General features: G+C 44.1%; 1 protein-coding gene across 7 annotated transcripts in view; it reads left to right on the top strand.

Annotated features, from left to right (window-relative positions):
• DMD (dystrophin) overlaps nt 1-12,558 on the top strand; it is a 1,912,888-nt gene that overhangs the window by 589,797 nt on the left and 1,310,533 nt on the right. The gene's annotated exons all lie outside the window — the stretch shown is intronic.

Raw genomic sequence — 12,558 nt, 5'->3', positions numbered from 1 at the left:
GGGGAAGAGTGGGGGGAGGGGAGAGAATTAGTGGGTAACAGATTGTCCTAATAAGCCATAAATCCAGTGTGTTTATTAAGACCATGTTTTTTCGTGTCTAGCAAAATTGTGAATTTAAGCTCCCAAGCTCATCTTTTGAAAGTGTTGTGCAGGTTTCCTTTGAGGATAAGGACTGATAAGTCAGATATAGAGTGATCGCTTTGTGAAAAGCGTTCACCCACAGGCGACAGGGTATGTTTGTCTTTTAACATTTTCCTATGTGAGCATAGTGATTGATTTCACTCACATAGTTGTTGGGGCATTTAGTGCACTGAATGAGGTACACCATATGTTGTGATACGTGTGCGTAGGACCCATGGATCTAGAAAGGTATGTTGTGGGGGTTACTGATCATCATAGCAGTGGCGATATATCTGCAGGTTTTGCATCTGTTCATCTGTTGGTCTGGTGCTCCTTTGAGTTTGCATGTCCTGGTCTGTGAGGAGCTTGCTTCTGATGATGAGGTTGGGGTTTGTTTGAAAGCCAGAAGTAGGGGTTCAGGAAAGATTTTTCAGGTTGAGGTCCCCATTGAGTATGGGTTTTAGTTGTTTGATACCCCATATGAGTTCCAGTGTGGGGTGGTAGGTGACAACTAGGGGTATGTGGTAGGGGAGGAGGTTTTCTTTCTGTATTGAGCAGGTTCTCTCAGGGTATTTGAGTGACTTGTTCCTTGCGGTAAGCTACTTCTCTGGTGGAGTGTCCTTATTTGATGAAGGCAGTTTTGAGTGTGTTAAGGTGTATATTCTGGACTTTCTCTTCGGAGCCTATTCTGTGGTATGAGTGCCTGGCTATAGATAGCAAATTTCTTGGTATGTTTGGGATGGTTACTTGATTTATGAAAGTAGGTGTGGTGATGCATTGTTTTTTTATATATAGTTGTCTGTAGGATTCCATTGTTGAAGCTGATCCTGGTGTCCAGGAAGTTTATGCTATTGTAGGAGTGTTGCAGAGAGAATTGAATAGACAGGTGGTGGCGGCTAAAGTTGTTGTTTTGGAAATCTCTGAGGGTGCTAATGGGCCAATTCATCCTGGCCCTTAGAATATATGCAAAAAGAGCAGGAGTACTTGTGGCACCTTAGGTCTTGTCTAAGTGACAGAGGATGTGGAAAAAGCTAATGTACTCAATGCTTTTTTTGCCTCTGTCTTCACGAACAAGGTCAGCCCCCAGACTACTGCACTGGGCAGCACAGCATGGGGAGGAGGTGACCAGCCCTCTGTGGAGAAAGAAGTGGTTCGGGACTATTTAGAAAATCTGGACGAGCACAAGTCCATGGGGCCGGATGCGCTGCATCCGAGAGTGCTAAAAAAGTTGGCGGATGTGATTGCAGAGCCATTGGCCATTATCTTTGAAAACTCATGGCGATCTGGGGCAGTCCCGGATGACTGGAAAAAGGCTAATGTAGTGCCCATCTTTAAAAAAGGGAAGGAGGAGGATCCTGGGAACTACAGGCCAGTCAGCCTCACCTCAGTCCCTGGAAAAATCATGGAGCAGGTCCTCAAGGAATCAATTCTGAAGCACTTAGAGGAGAGGAAAGTGATCAGGAACAGTCAGCATGGATTCACCAAGGACAAGTCATGTCTAACTAATCTAATTGCCTTCTATGACGAGATAAATGGCTCTGTGGATGAGGGGAAAGCAGTGGACATGTTGTTCCTTGACTTTAGCAAAGCTTTTGACACGGTCTCCCACAGTATTCTTGCCAGCAAGTTAACGAAGTGTGGGCTGGATGAATGGACTATAAGGTGGATAGAAAGCTGGCTAGATTGTCGGGCTCAACGGGTAGTGATCAATGGCTCCATGTCTAGTTGGCAGCTGATATCAAGTGGAGTGCCCCAAGGGTCGGTTCTCAGGCCGGTTTTGTTCAATATCTTCATAAATGATCTGGAGAATGGTGTGGATTGCACCCTCAGCAAGTTTGCAGATGACACTAAACTGAGAGGAGAGGTAGATACGCTGGAGGGTAGGGATAGGATACAGAGGGCCCTAGACAAATTAGAGGATTGGGCCAAAAGAAATCTGATGAGGTTCAACAAGGACAAGTGCAGAGTCCTGCACGTAGGACGGAAGAATCCCATTCACGGCTACAGACTAGGGACTGAATGGCTCGGCAGCAGTTCTGCAGAAAAGGACCTAGGGGTTACAGTGGACGAGAAGCTGGATATGAGTCAACAGTGTGCCCTTGTTGCCAAGAAGGCCAATGGCATTTTGGGATGTATACATAGGGGCATTGCCAGCAGATCGAGAGACGTGATCGTTCCCCTCTATTCGACATTGGTGAGGCCTCATCTGGAGTACTGTGTCCAGTTTTGGGCCCCACACTACAAGAAGGATGTGGAGAAATTGGAAAGAGTCCAGCGGAGGGCAACAAAAATGATTAGGGGACTGGAACACATGACTTATGAGGAGAGGCTGAGGGAACTGGGATTGTTTTGTCTGCGGAAGAGAAGAATGAGGGGGGATTTGATAGCTGCTTTCAACTATCTGAAAGGGGGTTCCAAAGAGGATGGATCTAGACTGTTCTCAGTGGTAGCTGATGACAGAACAAGGAGTAATGGTCTCAAGTTGCAGTGGGGGAGGTTAGATTGGATATTAGGAAAAACTTTTTCACTAGGAGGGTGGTGAAACACTGGAATGCGTTACCTAGGGAGATGGTGGAATCTCCTTCCTTAGGTATTTTTAAGGTCAGGCTTGACAAAGCCCTGGCTGGGATGATTTAGTTGGGATTGGCCCTGCTTTGAGCAGGGGGTTGGACTAAATGACCTCCTGAGGTCCCTTCCAACCCTGATATTCTATGATTCTATGATACAGTACGAAATTACTCTGATTTTACAGAAGTCGATTTTTGGGAACAGATTGTATAAAGTCAAGTGCATGCATCCATACTAAGCACATTAATTTGGCGGTGTGCGTCCACAGTACCATGGCAAGCATTGACATTCCGAGTGGTGCACTGTGGGTAGCTATCCCTCAGTCCCCGCTGCTCATTGGAATTCTGGGCTGAGCTCCCAGTGCCTGATGGGGCCAAAAATTTGTTACGGGTGGTTATGGGTAAATGTTGTCAGTCAACCCTCCCTCCATGAAAGCAACGGCACACAATCATTTTGCACCCTTTTCCCTGGATTGCCTGAGCAGACAGCATAGCACGGCAAGGATGGACCCGTTCAGCTCACCGCAGCATTATGACCATTGTAAACACCTTGCACATTATTGTGCAGTTTATGCAGAACCAGAACCTGAAAAACCAGGCTCGGAGGCGACGGCAGCGTGGTGACAAGAGTGATGACATGGACACAGATTTCTTTAAAACCACAGTCCCCGGCAATTTGGAGATCATGGTGTTAATGGGGCAGGCTCATGCTGTGGAATGCTGATTCTGGGCCTGGGAAACAAGCACAGACTGGTGGGACCGCATAGTGTTGCAGGTCTGGGATGATTCCCACTGGCTCTGAAACTTTCGCATGCGTAAGGGCACTTTCATGGAACTTTGTGACTTGCTTTCCCCTGCCCTGAAGCACAAGAATACCAAGATGAGAGCAGCCCTCACAGTTTAGAAGCGAGTGGCAATAGCCCTGTGGAAGCTTGCAACCCCAGACAGCTACCGGTCAGTCGGTAATCAATTTGGAGTGGGCAAATCTACTGTGGGGGTTGCTGTGATGCAAGTAGCCAACCCAGTCATTGAGCTGCTGCTATCAAAGGTAGTGACTCTGGAAAATGTGCAGGTCATACTAGACGGCTTTGCTGCAGTGGGATTCCCTAACTGTGGTGGGGCGATAGATGGAACGCATATCCCTATCTTGGGACCGGACCACCAAGGCAGCCAGTACATAAACTGCAAGGGGTACTTTTCAGTGGTGCTGCAAGCACTGGTGGATCACAAGGGACGTTTCACCAACATCAACGTGGGATGGCTGGGAAAGGTTCACGATGCTCGTGTCTTCAGGACCTCTGGTCTGTTTAAATGGCTGCAGGAAGGGATTTACTTCCCAGACCAGAAAATAACTGTTGGGGATGTTGAAATGCCTATAGTTATCCTTGGGGACCCAGCCTACCCCTTAATGCCCTGGCTCATGAAGCCGTACACAGGCACCCTGGACAGTAGTCAGGAGCTGTTCAACTATAGGCTGAGCAAGTGCAGAATGGTGGTAGTGTGCATTTAGATGTTTAAAGGGTCACTGGCACAGTTTACCGACTCGCTCAGACCTCAGTGAAACCAGTATTCCCATTGTTATTGCTGCTTGCTGTGTGCTCCACAATCTCTGTGAGACTAAGGGGGAGACGCTTATGGCGGGGTTGGCAGTTGAGGCAAATCACCTGGCTGCTGAATACACGCAGCCAGACACCAGGGCAGTTAGAAGAGCACATCAGGAAGTGCTGCGCATCAGAGAAGCTTTGAAAACCAGTTTCATGACTGGCCAGGGTACTGTGTGACACTTTTGTTTGTTTCTCCTTGATGAAAACCCACCCCCTTGGTTGACTCTAATTCCCTGTAAGCCACCCGCCCTCCCTGCTTCGATCACAGCTTCCTTGCAAAGGAAATAAAGTCATTATCATTTAAAAACCATGTATTCTTCATTAATTGATTATAAAAATAGGGAGATAACTCACAAGGTAGCCTGGGTGGGGTGTGGGAGGAGGTTAGGAGGGAAGGAAAAGGCCACTTCAAAACTTGTTGAATGACAGCCTTTTGTTGCTTGGGCTGTCCACAGGGGTGGAGTGGTTGGGTGCCGGGAGCCCCCCCCCCACCAAGTTCTTGGGCGTCTGGGTGAGGAGGCTATGGAACTTGGGGAGAAGGGAGGGTGGTTAAGCAGGGGCTGCAGCGGCAGTCTGTGATCCTGCTGTCGTTCCTGAACCTTCACCAGACACCGGAGCATGTCCCTTTGATCCTGCAGGAGCCCCACAGTTGCATCTTGCCTCCTCTGATCTTCCTGCCGCCACCTCTCATCTAGATCCTCCCTTCTGTCCTCACATTTATTGGCCGCTTTCCTGTACTGTGCTACTGTGTCCCTCCACACATTCTGCTGAATCTGTGCCGGACGACTGCATGAGCTCAGAGAACATTTCATCACGTGTACTTTTTTTTGCCGCCTTATCTGAGATAGCCTTTGGGACGGAGGAGGGAGGTTTGAAACATTTGCAGCTGCAGGAGGAAAAAAAGGGAGTGAAGTATTTAAAAAAATACATTTTACAGAACAATGGCTATACTCTTTCACAACACTATTCACATTACATAGCACATGTGATTTCGGTACAAGGTTGCATTTTGCATCTTATATTTAGTGCCTGCGGCTTTGGTGTTAGAGATCACACATGCAGTGCCGGGCAACAGAATTCGGCTTGCAGGTGGTCATGGTAAGCCATAGTCTTTCGGCTTCTGCAACCTTCATAACAGCAGCACCCTCCTTTCCCATACCAAGCAAAGCCCGTTGAGTTGGCCATTTAGTGCTGCGGTTTTCCTGTTAACGTTCAGCAGGAGAAACCAAACTAACCCCTTCCCCCCATCCAATTCTCTGGGATGATCGCTTTACCCCTCTCCCCACTGGCTGGTATCAGGGAAGAGCCCTGCTAGCCAAACGCGAACAGCTCAGTGCCAATGCTCCCCGCCTCCACCACTTGGCTAACTACAGGGAGGATTTCTTTTCAGCCACAGGCAAATAGCCCTGTAGGAATGGGCACCTCTGAATGTCCCATTAATTAAATTCCCCTATTTCAACCAGGTTATCATGAACCATATCACTCTCCTGAGGATAACACAGAGAGATGAACCAATGTTGCTTTAACGCCAGCAAGCACCGGGACCATACGCTGCCAGGCTTTGTCATGCAATGATACCAGATTACTTGCTACTAGCATGGCGTGGTAAAGTGTCCTACCATGGAGGACGGAATAAGGCTGCTCTCCCCAGAAACCTTCTGCAAAGGCTTTTAGAGTACCTCCAGGAGAGCTTCATGGAGATGAAGCTCCTTCCTTAGAGGTTTTTAAGGTCAGGCTTGACAAAGCCCTGGCTGGGATGATTTAACTGGGACTTGGTCCTGCTTTGAGCAGGGGGTTGGACTAGATGACCTTCTGGGGTCCCTTCCAACCCTGATATTCTATGATTCTATGATTCTATGTCCCTGGAGGATTTCCGCTCCATCCCCAGACACGTTAACAGAATTTTCCAATAGCTGTACTGGCCACGAATGCATCCCAAGTCCTCAAGACAAATTAATCATTAAAAAACGCTGGCTTTTAAAACATGGATTATATTTTAAAAGGTACACTCACCAGAGGTCCCTTCTCCAGCTTGGTTGGGTTGAGAGGGTATTTCAGTCAGAGTGATAAAAAGATCCTGGCTGTCGGGGAGAACGGTGTGCTGTGTGCTCTCCTCAATCTCGTCGTCGTCGTCCTCATCTTCCCTATCTGCAAAATCCTCAGGCATGGCGGAGAGTACCCCATCGTCGGAGTCCACGGACAGGGGTGGGGTAGTGGTGGCGGCCCCCCACCTAGAATTGCACACAATTCAGTGTAGAAGCAGCATGTCTGGGGCTCTGTCCCAGAGCATCCGTTTGATTCTTTGGTTTTCTGGTACGCTTGTCTGAGCTCCTTAAGTTTCACGTGGCACTGTGTTGTGTCCCTGCTGTAGCCTCTGTCCATCATGGCCTCGGAGATTTTTTGAAATGTTTTGGCATTTCATCTTTTGGAACGTAGTTCTGATAGCATGGATTCGTCTCCCCATACAGCAATCGGATCCAGTACTCCTGTTTGGTCTATGCTGGAGCTTTTTTTCGATTCTGGGACTGCATGGTTACCTGTGCTGATAAGCTCTGCATGGTCATCAGTGCTGATGAGCTCGCCTGCTCAAACAGGAAACAAGATTCAAAAGTTCCCAGGGCTTTTCCTGTACATGTGGCCAGTGCATCCGAGTTCAGAGTGCTGTCCAGAGCGGTCACAATGGTGCAATGTGGGATAGCTCTCGGAGGCCAATACCGTCTAATTGTGTCCACACTAACCCTAATTCGAAAAGGCGATGCCGATTTCAGCGCTAGTCCCTTCATCGTGGAGGAGTACAGAAATCGATTTTAAGAGCCCTTTATGTCGACAAAAATGGCTTCGTTGTGTGGACGGATGTAGGGTTAATTCAATTTAATGCTGCTAAATTCGACATAAGCTCCTAGTGTAGACCAGGCCTTAGAGACTAACAAATTTATTTGAGCATAAGCTTTTGTAGGCTACAGCCCACTTCATTGGATGCATAGGATGGAATATAGCCCATGAAATCTTATGCTCAAATAAATTTGTTAGTCGCTAAGGTGCCACAAGTACTCCTGTTCGTTTTTGTGGTTACAGACTTAACACGGCTATTACTCTGAAACCTTAGAATATGTGCAAACTGCTTATGCTAAACTATCTGTTCCATCTTGTACACAGGTGTGACACTCTGAGTACCTTTCCCAGACCTGAAGAATAGCTCTGTGTAGTTGGAAAGCTTGTCGCTTTCACCATCGGAAGTTGATGCAGAAAAAAACATATTACCTTACTCATCTTGTGTCTCTAATATCCTGGGACTGACATGTCTAGAACAACACTACATATAACATTGGTTAGATGAGACATTTTTAACCATACCAAAATCATAAATTTGCAATGGTTTTATGATGAAAATAATTCTGTTCAATCAGAAAAGCTGGTTTAATTCTCGTATGCTCAAGGTCATGTTAGTGATTACCTTTTGGAGCCCTGGCTTTAAATTACTGAGTGGAAAATTATTTCATTTACAGAAGAAAATATAAATATTGCTGTCTTCAGGAATATTTTGAATATCAATGGTTTTACATTCAGCATAAAGGATTTAGTGGACTAAAAATGTCAACACTGATACACAAATGTAAGCAAAACAATAATTCTAGAGAGTGAATAAAACCATTACCTAACTAAAGAAATTCATGGTTGGGTAGACGTGATGATAAACAGAAGGTCAGACAACTATTTCTTATAAAACCAAACCTCAATGCTGAGACTATTTCTATATAAAATATTTGTGTGTGTGGAATATATAAAACCGAACTACATCAAAGATCGTTATTCAGGTTGCAAAGTCCAGCACTCAAAATCGCCAACCTTTTAATTTCCCTCTTTTGCCCCCAATCCCGATGTCCTTTTCCAGCCTGTTTGAGTCTACTACACTTCCAATCCCAATTTCCCTCTCCCACTGTGAGCTTCCAGGCCCAGTCTCTTCTGCCCAGGCTCCTTGTTGCAGTCTTCTTCTTCATAGGTACAGCTCTTTCCCCTCTCCATTCATGCAGGCTCCTTGCTCTCCAGGCAGGTGCTATGACCTGGCATAGTCTGAAGGAGCCCAAAGGCTACAATGGCAGGGAAAGTCCTGCTTAGCCCCGGGCTGGAGCATTTTCAATGTGGATGGAATATTCTGGGGATTTAAGATGCTAAAATATAAATAAATTAATTATATAAAAATCTCTGCTCAACATATGTGAACTGTGAGCCTCCCCTCCCCCCGCCCAAGATTTATAACTTGGCCAGATTTGGTTATGTTTTCACAGAACAACCAAAGGCACCTCCTGCCATATTTAAAGTCCTTGCTACATAGCATGAGGGTACTAGGACTTTTCAAAGAAAAGGCTGACAAAAAATTTTAACTCAGGCAAAACAACCTGCTTTACACTAGCCTCGTTCTTGGAAACTGCAAAACCACTGTGGCTGAAACTTTTCAGAAACACTGAGCTTGAGGCAGACATCAGGCATGAAAAATTTCAACCCAGTTAAAGCTGGGCAAAGTTATAAGCCATGGAAAATAGGGTTTTATACTGGAAAGAGTAAGGCAACTTGAATAATATGCCATGCTACAACCTAGTTTGAGTGTAGGTGTGTATGTGTGTGTGTTTGTATAAAGTGTATGTTCATATTTAATCCTGCAAAGGGATTTGAACAAGCCAACCCTTATGATTTCAGTCTCACACTGGTTTCGATGGGAGTCCTTCCAACATATAGATTCCTTTCTGGGATTTGGGCCCATGCATTAAAATGCATTAAAATATTTAATTCTGCCATTATAGAGTAGGACTTTTATATAGTGAAGTCCATTTTCTTTTTTTGTTCTACATCTAACTTTAATGGATGGAATTGCAATTTTTCATTGAAATGTATTGGGGCAAAAATAAGGAGACTTCTGTTTTATTTCATTATAAAGATAAGTTCACTACAAGTAGATTTCTCTGAATTTAAGCAGAGTTCAGTTCTGCCACCCTTATGATGAGTAGCACAGTCTTCCCAAAGAGACTGCTTGTAGAGAGGAAGAACCGATGCAATGTGAGTGAGGGGGGTGGAATTGGGCCCTCAGTGTTTAGGGATAAAATTATTTTTGAAAGTCAGAAATTCTGCTTATGAACTCTGTAAAATACTGTGCAGTGCTTACTGACATGAGTCTGTTCTTTTTTTTTACTTTGGGATCATGTATCCTACAATAGTGGGGGAGAAGTGCAAAATATTTTAAGCAGAAGCTCAAAGCAGGTGCGACTATCCTTTCCATCTTTAAGCTCTGTGAATCAATTGAAACCGCTACCAAGCCTGCCTGATTTTCTAAGTGTCTGAAGGTCACAGGCCTTGCATTCTTTCTCCTAAAACCTTAATTTAAACATTCATAGTCATTGGGGGTCTTCTAATCTTGACAGAATGTAAAGGCCTTCTTCTTTTTTTTTTTCTCCTCTCTTTTTTTTTTTTCCTTCCTCTCTTCATATTCCAAGTCCTTAAATGTGAGTCCTTTTTACAGCATTACTTCTGGGGATTTTTTTTAAAACATATCTAGTTGGGATGAGTGAAACTCAAAGGATTTATAATCTGGGTTCCCTTTGGAGAACAACTGAAAAATTGGGATGCTTTCCAAAATGTTAAAAAACTCTTCCTGAGTCTGGAAAAAATGGGTTAGAAGTCTCATGAAAGCAGACTTTTCTATGAGATCTTTAGAACTTCCTGCTACTTTTGGGGCCAGCTAGTCAGGGGAAAAAATAGACATATATGCAGCATTTCAGCCCTTCCCAATCTGTTTCTGGCTAAATTCTGAAGGAACATTATGTGCACAAAAATGACACATGTCCACCTTACTTGCTAGGGTGGGACATCTGCTTGGGCCAGCAGGGAAGAAGACATCTAGGTTCTTTCCACTGTGCATGAGAAATCTTCCTCCTTTCGTGGTCTGCCAATGCAGGAAGTGAGACTGTCTTGTCCCCTCTGTGGCCCTGATTGAACGACTAGCTGGTTTGTGTTATGTTACACACAGAAGTTAGATAAAAATATTGAATGTTCTTGCTGGAAGTTTCCAAAGTAACACTACTTTGTTTCTAAGAATTCAGAATGATCGTGTGCAAGAACCCAAAAACAGAGAGACAAAGCAGGCTGCTCCCTAAAAGAGGCACACTTTGTCTTACCTTACTGTAGGCCATTTCTGTGTTAAATGACTGATGCTTGCACGGTTCTCTGCAAAGCTTCTCCTAGCCTGCAAGAAGGACCAGAACTGCTTTCCTCTTCCCGCCCGCCTCAATTCTTACAGTGATAGCTCACAATTCCAATACAGTCTGCCCTACGCCACACTTTTCAGCTCCCTGGGGTCAGGGTGACTGCTGTGGTCCCCCACGTGCCAATTACCTGCTCAACTTCTTCCTCCTCTTTCTGTTGAGTTCTGAATGTGGTTCAAGTGTGGCCAGTTATCTTTTGGGTTGCGTGTGTGGGTGGAGCTATCATTTTGCTTTGACTGTACTATATGCAGATCACCTATTGACTCTGAAATCAAAGTCAATATTTACTGTTTCATGAGAAACTGAGAGAATGAGGAAGTTTGATCAAAATGACTAGGAGCACTTTGCTTTCAAAAATATCCTTTCAGTGGAGTAGGAGTTGACAATGTGTTTTTAAATTCTGCCCTTTTAACACAGATCAGAAAATAATTCATTTTGGATCTACGGAGGGAAGAGTTGTCAGATAGGAAACTTGTCCAGTATGTTGTAACTAACCCTTTGACCACAGATCTCTGGTGCTACAAATATGATAATCTTAGTCTCTCGCCTCCATTTTGCTAGAATTTGATATATTTCTCTAATGCTTCACAGGTGAGATAGGAATATACCACAGTTTCACAGAAAGAGGAGGATGATGGTGAATCTCTATGAAAAGAGATAACTTATTACTGCAACAAAGATTAATATTCTTACCTTCCTGCATCATTTCAGCTTGGGATGTGATATCTTGATATGTATAAGCTAAGCACTATCAGGGCTAGTTGGTAGTTGAAATTGTTTGGATACTTACTTGTTACCTCTTTCCTCTTTAGTTTCTTTCCCAGCTTCAACAAAATACTGTCTCATAACAAATCAGTTGTTTGCCTCTGCTTTCTTGCTGTGCACATGCCTCTGAGACATAGGGTTTTCACACATTAACGAGGAAAATGTTTGTGGGTCCTCTTCATACAATATTGGCAGCTTATTACTGGTGCTGTCTTTTGGGGCTGGGATGTAATGCCAAAGTTACATTAACCACTTGTTTTCTGTGAAGATCCTTTGGCACTATTTATGAGGGTGGAGCTGCCAAATTTCAATCTGAATAATTACATTCTGCCTACTTTAAATTCCCCCTTTAATTTCAATTGGATAAGAAAACCTTCACTTTCAATCCTAAACCACTGTGCACAGTTTAAGCAGTTCCTATCTCTTATTGCTGCCGTAGCTGTCTGCGTGTCAGTAGAAGTGATTACTATATAGTACTCCATCCGTTTTTAAAACACCCTTGGGATCCTTCATGATAAAAGCAAGATGAAAACTAATCATTATTCTCCTAACTTGCAATCAGATTTACTTTTTTCCTTCTCTACAACTTGTTTACTAATTAGCAGGGTGAAACCATCTTCAGAATCCCCTTATTTCTTACCTCAGTCTCATAACAGTTTCTCTGATGGAGTGGGTGAAAGGGACAATGGCTACTTAATGTTGCTTGTTACTGTTCACTCTCTCTCTAACCTGCAGCATGGTGGCATGAAGTATTTGCTTGAAAATGGCACTTGACTGGGAGCAGATGTGTGGGTGGCCCTCGGGGGGGGGAGTGGATAATAATAATTGTGGATACTTTTTCCGGGATTTTTTTTTTCTGGTGACTTGCAACCTTGTGTGATCTTTATAATGTGATCTTTGATAAATGATACTCTGCAGATTAGTCTAATCCACCATTGCATATATTTAAAAAATATTTTAAAGTGTTTAATATTGCATTTGCCTCAGTTTGTCTGCATGCTGGTGATACGGTACCAACATGTAGTTCACTGCTATGTAAAGTAAAGCATTTAGGATGGTGTAGTTATGCAAGATGCTTTAGAAATTAAATATATTTCTGTCATTCTAAAGAGAAAAGTGCTTGAATGACAGGTGGTAGAAGTAGAAATGAAGAAAATTATTTAATATACTTACCAAAGAATACACCATTTGTGTAACTTTAACTTTTGATATCATGCGTAATAACTATTCTAAATGTAGAAAAACATG

Source organism: Chelonia mydas, chromosome 1, assembly GCF_015237465.2.
Source record: "Chelonia mydas isolate rCheMyd1 chromosome 1, rCheMyd1.pri.v2, whole genome shotgun sequence".
NCBI lineage: Eukaryota > Metazoa > Chordata > Testudines > Cheloniidae > Chelonia > Chelonia mydas.
Note: the sequence above shows the minus strand (reverse complement) of the source record. Positions and strands in the feature narration are given on the sequence as shown.